Here is an 11,382-nt window from a genome sequence, read left to right on the forward strand (position 1 = left end):
CTAATTTATCTGATATAAGAATTGCTACCCCAGCCTTCTTTTGAGGCCCATTGGCATGAAAGATGCTTCTCCATCCCTTCACTTTCAGTCTGTGTGTATCTTTAGGTTCAAAATGGGTCTCTTGTAGACAACATATGGATGGGTCCTGTTGTTTTATCCAATCTGCAACCCTGTGCCATTTTATGGGTGCATTTAGGCCATTTACATTGAGAGTGATTATTGATAGATACGTTTTTATTGCCATCGAGTTACCTTTGAAGTCTTTCTTTCTGTAGACTGTCTCTATATTTCTGTTCAATGCTATTCTTGGGATTTTTCCTCTTTTATAGAACCCCCCTTAATATTTCCTGCAGTGTCGGTTTGGTGGCTGCATAGTCTTTTAAGCCTTGCCGGTCTTGAAAACTCTTTATCTCTCCATCCATTTTGAATGTCAGTCTTGCTGGATAAAGTATTCTTCGCTGCATGTTCTTCTCATTTAGTGCCCTGAATATATCTTGCCAGCCTCTTCTGGCTTGCCAGATCTCTGTGGACAGGTCTGACGTTATTCTCATGGGCTTCCCTCTGTAAGTAAGGAGCCTCTTTGCCCTGGCTGCTTTCAAGAGATTATACCTACAATTATAATTCCTCAATTTGACTATCAGGTGTCGTGATGTATTTTTGGAATGTATAATCTTGGGTGGAGACCTTTCAGCTTCTAGTACATGAACGCTGGTTTCATTCGCGAGATTCGGAAAATTTTCATGAAGGACTTGTTCCACGATATCTTCTAGACTTTTCTTTCTCCTCCCCTTCAGGGATTCCAATAATTATCACATTGGAATGCTTCATGGCATAATTTATTTCCCTGATTCTGTTTTCGTGGTTTCTAAGCTGTTTGTTCCAGGCTTCCTCCTGATCCTTTCTCTCTATCTGTTTGTCTTCCAGATCACTAATTCTATCTTCTGTCTCAGTTACCCTAGCTTTGAGAGAGTTTAGATTAGATTGGAACTCATTGAGAGCATTGTGGACCTCCTCCCTGGTAGCTTTAAGCTCCGCCCTAACATTGTGAACATCCTGTCTGGTCGCTTTCAGTTCAGCCCTAATCAATTCTGTTTGGTCATCCATGGCTTTCTCCAACCAAGCTATTGCCTGTATAATTGTTACCCTGAATTCTCTTTCCGACATATTGTCTATGTTGATAGCCCTTAGATCTGTTGGAGAAGGCCCATCCTCTGTATTTTTCTTCTGTTGGGCATTCCTCCTCCTAGTCATTTTGGTGGGAGAAGACTGAACAGATGTAGCTGGATGTATCAACTCTGGTGCAGTCAAGGTGCACCCTGGAACACTTCTGAGCAATCAGGAATCCTTACCCAAATGAGAGACAAAAGAAATGAAAAAGAAAAAGAAAAAAAAAAAAAGAAAAGAAGAAGAAGAAAAAGAAAAAGAAAAAAAAGAAAAAAGAGAGAATGAGACAGGAAAGAAAGGGAAGATGAAAAAGATGATTCAGCCCAGATGGGCCTCAAGGTAAGATTTATGAAGTAGACAAACAAAAAGAGATAAAAAGACTGATACAAGTATATTGGAAGAGAAAAATATATATATATGCAAATAAAGAAAGAACCTCGTCAAAAAGAACCACAAGTGTAAAATATATATGCTATCAGGACAAACACAAAAAACACAGAAACACTGGTGGAAGAAGATGGGAGAGTTCTTATAAATTCTCAGTGTGTGCGAGGAAGGTTGTTTTGATTCTTCCTGGATGTATCTTGATCTTTGTTAAAGGACTCAACTTTCATAAGATAAAGGGGATTAAAAATTGGTTTACCTATAGGGGTAGTATTGATTGAGGAAAGGGGATTACTTTGAAGTTTAATTCTATATGAATATTAGACGATAAAAATAAAAAGGAATAAACTAGACTAAACTAAACTAAAAATTTAAAAAAGGAATTCAAAAAATAAAAATGCAAAAGAAAAACATAGGTGTATGTATCAAAAAGTTCAGGTTAGAAAGGTATTATGGAATTTGATGTACTGTACAGCTCGCTGTGATGGTAAATAGGTTAAAAAAATTACCTATGTGTAAAAAAAAAATATGAACCGGAATAGTGGAAATGAGTGAACAATACAAGTTTTCCTATGAAGTAGTGGTTGTTCTCTTGTAGTCCTTTTTTTTCCTTTCTTGGTTTGTTTTCTGGGGGAGGGGCCTGCCACGTGGGTTGTCAGTCAATGATGTTACCTGAGTTGAGTCCCCCCGCCCCCCTCAAGGGGGTGGGCTCTGAGGAAACTGGTTTTTTTCAGGCTTTTGTTCTCTGGCGGTTTTTATGCTTGTTCACTTTTTTTCCTCTCACCTTGACCACCTTTGATGGTTTTTGTAGTAGTAGAAGAAATCAAACCGCACCCTGATCTCCCTCTCAGAGAGAAGCCTCAGTCTGGGTGCAGAAGCTGAATAAATTCCCCCTTGGCCACTGGCAGCACAGGTTCCAAGTTGCAGACCCTGGGGGCGCAGGATCTTTTGCTCGTACCCAAAGCCAAGGCAGTGGCGGCTGTCTGGGAGCTCCCGACCACCAGAGAGGTTCCAAGCAGCGATCACACACTGAGATTTTGCTGCCCGCCTGGGCTGGTAGTGCCCGGCTTGCGCACACCTCTTTTCAGAGGTGGCTATGTGTCAGGTAGGCGTCTGGGGCACTGAGAACGGGGCACTGGTCCATAAGCCCCAGGCTGGGCTTTTGCGCACCTCTGTCAGGGAAAGAGTTTCAGGCGCGCGGCTTAGGCTTTGAAACAATGGCGTGGGTCAAAGAGCGCCGGCGGGGCCTTTGTAACTCAGGGGAGCATGAGGAACGCGCGCAAATCTCAAGCTTTGTGGTAGGGCTATCTCGCGTTCTGCCGATCAGCGGGGCTCCCATCCCCTCACAGGAGCCAGAACCCACCCATTCTCCGGTGCGCTGGCGGCTTAGGGACCAAGAGCGGTTTCCCCACTGCACTCTCTCTGCCTCAGCACCAGGGAGGCTGTCTGGGGCCTGGGACTTAAGCCCCTGTCCCTAGCCGCCCCGATTCCCACAGTTTCCCCCCGTGATCCTTTGCTCTTTTGGAGTGCTTTCAACCAGTCTCCAAGTTAATGCTGGTCCCCAGAAGCAGGGCACTCTCACTCGTATTAGGGTATTACTTTCCAACCGGTCGCCTCTGGTGGCTCCCTCCCCCTTTTGTTTATCTTCTGATATCAGTCTGCCACTGTTCCCATTCTGCTTTACCTGCGCACTGGCATCTTCTGCCCCTGTAGAGATCCAGACGTGTATAATTCTGATCTCAGGCTGGTTTTGTGGGTGATCGGAGTTCTTTAGTAGGTAATCAGCTCACTTTGGGGTACCGGCTGAAAAGGCGCCTCTTCCTACGCCCCCACCATCTTGTCCAATTCCTTTAATATATTTTGATTCTCCTAGAAGTAAAAGTGCTTAAAAGTTGTTAGATTATCAATTTTGCTAGCATTTCTCAGCTGCAGGTAGTAAGATAACTGCAAGACAATGAAAGAAGTGAAGGAGGTGCCAGGTGAGTATTTCATTTACAATTACCAGTAATCTAACCCTGCTCAACCACACCACCAAACATTTATACTATATAACTTCTTCTAATTTAGTACTCTTGAAGGCAGCAGGATTGATATAAGCATCTAATTTGGGTCAAGCACTGCATTGAGTTTGGAATGCTTCTAAGTTTGTTTTCTTTTGACACTGTTATTAGTAGCCTCAGATTCATGGGCCCTTCCAGGAAGCTGTCCTTTCTCTGTACTCTCTACAATAGGCTGTATTATTTCTCTTTCCATTTCATGACATAATTATTGGTATAACTGTCATTTGTTTTACTCAACTGTGAGCTTCTTGAACACAGTGACTGCATTTTACTCACCTTTGTGTCTGAACCATTACTTAGAATTATACTGGAGCCATAGGGACTTAATAAATATATTTGAATGAATGAGTTAAAGGTGGGAAGGTTGGCATTAGGTGTTTGTAAATTGAATTGAACTCTTAGTATTTCTTTGTTCAAATCCTTCATGACTATTGAACTCTAGTAGTATAAACATCCTTTCAGAACACATTCTTACGGATTTTTATTTTTTATGTGTATTCAATCTAATTGTTTATATTTATGGATATTGTTTCTATGCTTTGTTTCTTAAAAAATATTTATTTGAGAGAGAAAGAGAGAAAAAGAACATGAGTTGGGGGCAGGGGCAGAAAGAGAGGGAGAATCAGAGTCTCTGCTGAGTAGGGAGCCCAATGTGGGACTTGATCCCTGGATGCTGGGATCATGGCCTGAGCCAAAGGTAGCTGCTTAACTGACTGATCTACCCAGGTGCACCTCTATGTTTTGTTTCAATTACAGTTTTAATGCATTAATGTATTTTATAAGACAGCACAACCACTCACTTTTAAAAATCTCTGAGTACTTGAAATTCCATTTGTTGTGGATCATATATAAAGGTTAATCTGGGAATGCCTAATGAAAATTCATCCTTGTTCATCTTCTGTAAACTTGAAAAACTCTTCCCATTTATAGTCTCTTTGTATAATGTTTTTAAACAAAATGTTTAATAAAAGTTCATTCTCTGGGAGCTCTGTTCTTTCATCTTTCTCTGACCTTCTTTTTATTGATCTAGTTCATATCCTCTATGTTCAAAGCAGCTCAAAGTGGTTTTGTCTGGACTGAATAGCATTTATTTTGTTGGATCAGGAAAGACCCTTATTTAAAGGAAATAATCAAAGCATTTTGTATTTTATTCTTGGAATTCAGTCTTGCCAAATTAGTCTAGTGATAAGCTTGTGACTCACCTCAATTTTTCATTGCTGAACACATGTTAAGCACAAAATAATAGGTTTGGTTTTGTAGATATGACTCGTACTCCTGATATCTCACTTCAGCCACTTGGGTTCCAGAGAAATAGTTTTGCTTTTCTGAAACAGTTTTACTTTATTAAGCTCTTCAGAATACTAGACTATTCAGAGGAATCAAAAATCCAATTGCTAGATTTTTTATTTATAAAATTCCAATCTTATAGAAGTTTTCAGTATCCAGATATTTTGTGTAATGTAGAGGGAGGCCAGGGAAGAAACCAACAAAGATAGACTTCATTGGTTTGAAATGGAAATCGTTTGAGAATCTTTCATCTCCTCTTTCCGTATTGTTTTCTCTCATTATTCCCTCTTCATTTAATCTATTCAAGCTTCAGTTTTTCCATTTATGAAATATCTGTCACAAAAAATCAAGAATTAAATAATATAACCTAAAATTTATTTTATACTATTATATTCTACACAAAGATAAGGGGTTATTTGTTAATATTAATAAAGATCCTGATTTCTCAATTTATTACTTAAAGCTAGTTTTTATAAAGGAAAACAATCAGATAAATAAAGGTACACTAGGGGCGCCTGGGTGGCTCAGTGGGTTAAGCCACTGCCTTTGGCTCAGGTCATGATCTCAGGGTCCTGGGATCAAGTCCCGCATCGGGCTCTCTGCTCAGCAGGGAGCCTGCTTCCCTCTCTCTCTGCCTGCCTCTCCATCTACTTGTGATTTCTCTCTGTCAAATAAATAAATAAAATCTTTAAAAAAAATAAAGGTACACTAAAGCAAAATGACTAATAATAGCTAAATTGACCATATAAGTTGCACACGCATTACAAAACCAGAGAAATAAATCTCCAGTGATGGAGATTCAGGTGCTTATATAACAAGCATAAGGGGTGGCATTGTGTGGGATATTGGAGGCAGAGTCCTTCTGGAGCATCTGAAGTCACATCTCAGTGCTGAACATCTAGTTTTCCTATAAATGAAGTTTTGTTTTGTTTTGTTTGGGCAGGGGAGGGAATGCAGCATTTAGAGGAAGCTGCAGATACTTCCATGTTGTTCAAATATGGATTGAAGGTGAGGGGGTAAAGAGTTATGTGTCTGGAAAGACAAGTAGGATATTTTGTCAGACATAGCCTATCTGTTGCTAAAGAGTTTGAATTTAATCCTGAAAAAAAAAAAAGGTGAGTTCCTCAAAAAAACTTAATCAAGATATAATCAAATTTGTGTGTTTTGAATTCCTTAAGAGAAGTAACAGTAAGCTGGTTAGGATGAAAAAGAATATGGAAAATAATTGGAGTGGGGAAAGGTAGAAGTAAGGAGCCACTGAGAAGTAAGGCCACTGAACAAATCTAGGGCAGAAGTGATGTGGTCTTAAAGCATTTTCTAGAAAGAAGCAGATGCACCTGAGGGGTCAGGATAAGAAATATTAGTAATTTTAGGAACTGAAAGTAGCCCAGTAGAACTGAATATCTAAGTGCCAATAGGTTGTATTCAGAGGACAGATAGGTACTTAGGAATAAGATCATGCAAGACTATGCAAATTATATGCTATAGACTGAATGTGTCTTCTCAACATTCTTATGTAGAAACTAAATTTCCAGTGTGATTGTATTTGAAGATGGAGCTTTTGGGAGGTGATTAGACCATGAAGGTGAAACCTTCATGAGTGGGATTTTTGCCATTATTAAAAAGACCCAAGGGATCTCACTTGTTCCTTCCATCATGTAAGGACACAGCAAAAGGATGCCATCTATGAATTAGGAAACAGGCTTTCACCAGACACTGAATCTACAAGCTCCTTGATCCTGGACTTCTCAGACTCCAGACTGAGAAATAAATTTCTATTGTTTATAAGTTACCCAGTCTATGGTATTTTGTTGTAGCAGCCTGAAAAAGCTAAGACATCATATTAAGGACTTTGGACTAACCCATACAGTTCATTCTGTAATCAGATATATTCTGGAGCCACTTAAAGACGCTTACTTACCATATCCACAGGTTAGTGACACTGTCCAGCGTTACCTAAACATAGCTTATTTATATCACTAATATGTTTTTTTCTATGGCAAAATGGACCAGGAAGGTTAAGAAAAGGATTATCCCATTTCAGACAAATGTGTTTTGTTTGGTTTTCCTCCTCCTCTCGAAGCTTCCTATATGACCTTAGTGCCACCCACCAAATTTGCAGTTATACTGGAATACACTCACAGTTACATAATCAGAGCTGCCAAAGTCTCTTTTAGTCCCTTAGAAAGAGAAGCAAAGTGACAGAAGGGTTGATAATAAGGGATTTGAGTAAACCAGGCATCTCTCTTCCTTTCTCTCTCTCTCTTTCTGCAAAGATAGTATGAAAAGGAGGAGTTTGAGTATTTTTGAAAGAGTTGGATGAGGCTTCAGTATCACTGTTCTCCCTCTCCCTCCTTAAGCCTGAGTCTTTAAGGGGAAGTAAGAACTGCCTTACTAATAATTATAAATCAATAAGTTTAATCCCTCTTTTTTTCACTTGTCCTAAACCTGCCACCTTGTCCTCATTGCTCTGGTTGCTCTGCAGTGACTGATACAGATGTCGACACCCCTGACACTATCTTCAGATACCTTAATGGAAGAGACTTGCCAATTGAAGAAATTAATCCATTTCCATAACTCAATTCCTTTTCAAGTTCATCTCCTCTATCTTTCCCTGTCCAGGGAAAAGTTGCCACTATCACATCTGAACATTTAAAATCTTATCACCTCTGAGAAGATAATCTTCTATAGCTCTTGTCTCCAGAGATTTTCTGTGAGAGAGAAATACAAAGTAATTTATTTATAACTTCTTTTTTTTTTCAGAAGACCAATTTTACTTTTACCCACTTACGGTAATATCTGCAATGTTAGAATGTACTTAAGTAATATATGATTAAGTAAAAAGTAATCAAATAAGGAACCCAAAAGGAACTGGTCTTCTTGGGTTATTCACAGCACACATTAGAAAATTCGAGAGAGAACACACATTACCAACAAAAAAAACCACTGACAAGCTCAAACGCAAGTTTATATGCTGAGTATTTTTAAAGGATTTAAAAAGCATGCTCAGTTAGCATACAGCCTTTTCTCACTTATATAACAGATGCATTTCTATTTGCTTGTATAAAGGGTTAGAACCTGAATCAACTTACTTATGACTTCAGAAATGTGCTATTTCAGAAATTATTCCATGGAATTTTCTTACTGCTCCTACCACTGATTATTCAAATAAGCAAAGTATAGAGGGTCTCATCCCTTGGCAACTGTTTTTGAACACCAGCACGTTAAATTGGAAAGGTAGAAACCTAGCGATTCCTAGTACAGTGCCTAGACTTAGTCTTAATCAGTGTTAAGATGTGAATGTACAACAGAAAATGCATCATTTCTTTATCCTTGGAGGAGAGGGAAGGAAAAAAGGAGAGGTGGGGGATATGGTGCAGTATTCAAGAGCTGAATAAGAACACTCATAATGCCATCAACCACACAATGAAGAACCATGGATCTCATCAATTTTATAATTCATATTGGATCAAGAAATTTGGTTCCCCTCTATGTAGATCAATGAATTCAAACCTCATACTCTCCAAACTACGAAGATGAATAATGTCAGATAAACTCCAACTGCAACAGGTATTTCCTCAGAAGACTGAACATCAAAGGGAATCCCTCCTTCCAACATCTTCTGAGATGGTTAAGATCTCACCGAAGCAGAAACCTAACATATAAATATGCAATCGCTTGGCCAAGTAAGAAACTACAACTGTTATGGGTATTACCTTACAGAATAACTATATGTATTACATAGTAAAACCCAGCATTACATATACTTGCACAATTATGCTGTGAATGATGATAATAGTGATGACGCCAGTGAAAAAGGATTATCTTTAGCCCAAAGAGTACTGGGAGGGGAGAAGGGGAGACATGAAAATAAGCAGAAAGCACACAAAGAGATGGGTATTTTCTGACCAGGAAAGGTCACTCTAAACACAGAAATATTTAAAAAAAAAAAGGTATTCCCTTATTTCCCCTATGTGGAAATAATGCAATACATTTATTTTCTATATCAGACAAGAACACAGCTAAGTAATCCAAGTCTACTGCAGCATTATAAAAATCATCCCTTCACCACAGTGTAAGATTTAAATGCATCTGCACAAGGGCGCACACTATATAAAAGGAGTAAGGTTGTTGCTGCCCTGCCAAGCACTTCCGGTCCCTACCCAGGTCCGACTGCAATACTGGTGGTCCCAATGGTTCTATCAAAATAAACTGTGTTTAAAAAATAAAGCATTCAAAAAGACAAGTCAAAATGCCTCAGAAACCGTATCTCCAACTCAAACTTCATCTATTTTAATGTATTATTTGCCTCCCACTAATAAACCTTTATTTCACTCGTTATAACTGAGCAACGAACCTTCCACACTGAAATATCTTCCTTGCCCAATTAATCCAAAGGAAAAAAAAAAACTGAAATGATTAGTAAAGAAAAATGTAGGGACTAACACACCCTTTTAATATGTTTTTAAATATTTTTAAGGTTTAGAAATTGTTTAAAGTTTGTAGTTCCTAGTAGGAAAACATTATCTGAATGAATACCCTAATGGCAAACCATTGTAGAATGTTTCAGTTGCATGGGGAGCAGAGGGGTAGGGACTCTCTTCACAGCACCCCAGCTTTCTTCACAAGAAGGTCGAAGGTACACTGGTTTGTATTATTGCGACATCCATTAGGTGATCGAAGTTGCTTTTCCTTCAGCAAGGGCTTTATTTGTCAGAAGGGCATTATGCTTGACCTCCAAATTTGGCTGACAATTTACTGATGAGATTCATAACTTTTGGTTGCTCTGATATTTTGACATATTCGCTGGGTTCTGGGCCACATCCTGGAAGGCCACCATAACTTCTGGATCCTGCATGGCTGCAAGAACTTCTGGATCACTAAGAATTTCATTGAGCCCAGGCATTCCTGACATTCCAGGCATCCCCCCTGCCATTCCAGGCATTCCTCCAGGAAAATTACCAGGCATTCCCCCAGGAAAGCCACCTGGGAAAGAGCCATACTGAGCTCCTGATTGTTGTCTGGCTTCTTCCTCCCTCTGGGCTCTCTCGTGTTCTTCCCGAGCCTTCTTAACCCTTTCTATTCTTTCTTTGATCTCTTGCTCTTCACGTTTTCACTCATATTTTCTCCGATGTTCAGCAATTTTCTGGGCCCTCGGTTGAACTTCTTTCAGCATCGCACTAGCATCTTCATCATAATCCAGTTTGCAAGAAAGGGCAAGATCATGCGCTACTTCTTCCCAATGGCCCAGAAGTCTATGTGCTTTCCCGTGCCACTTATAAGGCTGAGCTGAATCAGGATTTATTTCAATAGCTCTGTCACAGTCTCGAATGGCAGCATTTGGCTTCTGTAATTTGATGAAGACACAGGCTCTCTTGGCATACAGAATGGCCAAGCGAGGATTTAGTTTGATGGCATCTGTGAACAAGTCAATGGCTTTCTGTAGTTCACCATCATTTAGGGCATCAATGGCAGCTACCTTTTTATCATTTGCCTGATCCATCATTTCCTCGGTTATCTCTGCATTTTCATCTCCCATTTCTTGAGGGGCATCGGTATCTGGTTCAATCACACCTTCATTGTCAATTTCTAGATCACTCTCCTCACTTGATGGTTCATCTGTCTTTATGTTTTCCTCCGCCTTCTTACTATCTGGTTTTTCTTCCTTGATACTGTCTTCTGATTTAGTTTTATGAGTGGCAGGCGGTATTTTACCCTCCATGCTCTCCACCCACTCCCGCAGGAAACGCATTTCCTCAGTGTGCAGAACGCTCGGATCCTGCTTACACATTTTCACGAAAGCCTGAAGCTCGCTCACTTTGAGGGGGTCCATGGTCCAGAGGCAGTGGCAGGCGGCAGGCGCGGCCGGGGTTGCGACCCGATTCCAGGTGCGGGTACTAGCTCAGCGTGATCGTGTAGAAGGGGGCGGCTGCCGCGAGGCAGAACCTTATTTATAACTTCTGAGTGCCTACCCTTTTTCCTGATTCTGGTGGGGGACAATGCTCCCAGGTTTCATTTTTGAGGCTTGTTCCTTTAAGCTGACTATTTCTAAGACTGATCTTTCTCTAATATATTGTGCAAAGGAATTTTTTTTTTCATTTGGTTACCGTATGGATGGATTTTCTTTCTATACATTGTCTTCTCTTCTTACTTCTAGGGGTGCTGTAAGGGTTATATTTTGAAAAACCCTCTGAGCTCCTTAAATGAAAGACATCACAGAAAATAAAAATATGCAGAAAATAAGTAAGTCATGCTAACTGGTTGAAACAGATCTGTAAAGATGTCCCAAGACTCTGTTTCTCCAGTCCAGTATAGTGCAGTGTTTATCATATATACAAATTCAAGAAATCTCCTTGGAGAGGAACAAACAAAATTTTGAGTTCTAAAAAGCAATGTACAAAGTCAGAGAAAAATGTCAAAAGAGTCAACTTCTAGCCAAACAGACAGACATCCTGAGACACAAATTAAAAAAGGAATTGGATGATGC

General features: G+C 39.7%; 1 pseudogene; it reads right to left on the reverse strand.

Annotated features, from left to right (window-relative positions):
• Positions 1-9,538: 9,538 nt before the first annotated feature.
• Positions 9,539-10,728, reverse strand: LOC122896465 (annotated as a pseudogene).
• Positions 10,729-11,382: the final 654 nt, after the last annotated feature.

Source organism: Neovison vison, chromosome X (genome assembly GCF_020171115.1).
Source record: "Neovison vison isolate M4711 chromosome X, ASM_NN_V1, whole genome shotgun sequence".
NCBI lineage: Eukaryota > Metazoa > Chordata > Mammalia > Carnivora > Mustelidae > Neogale > Neogale vison.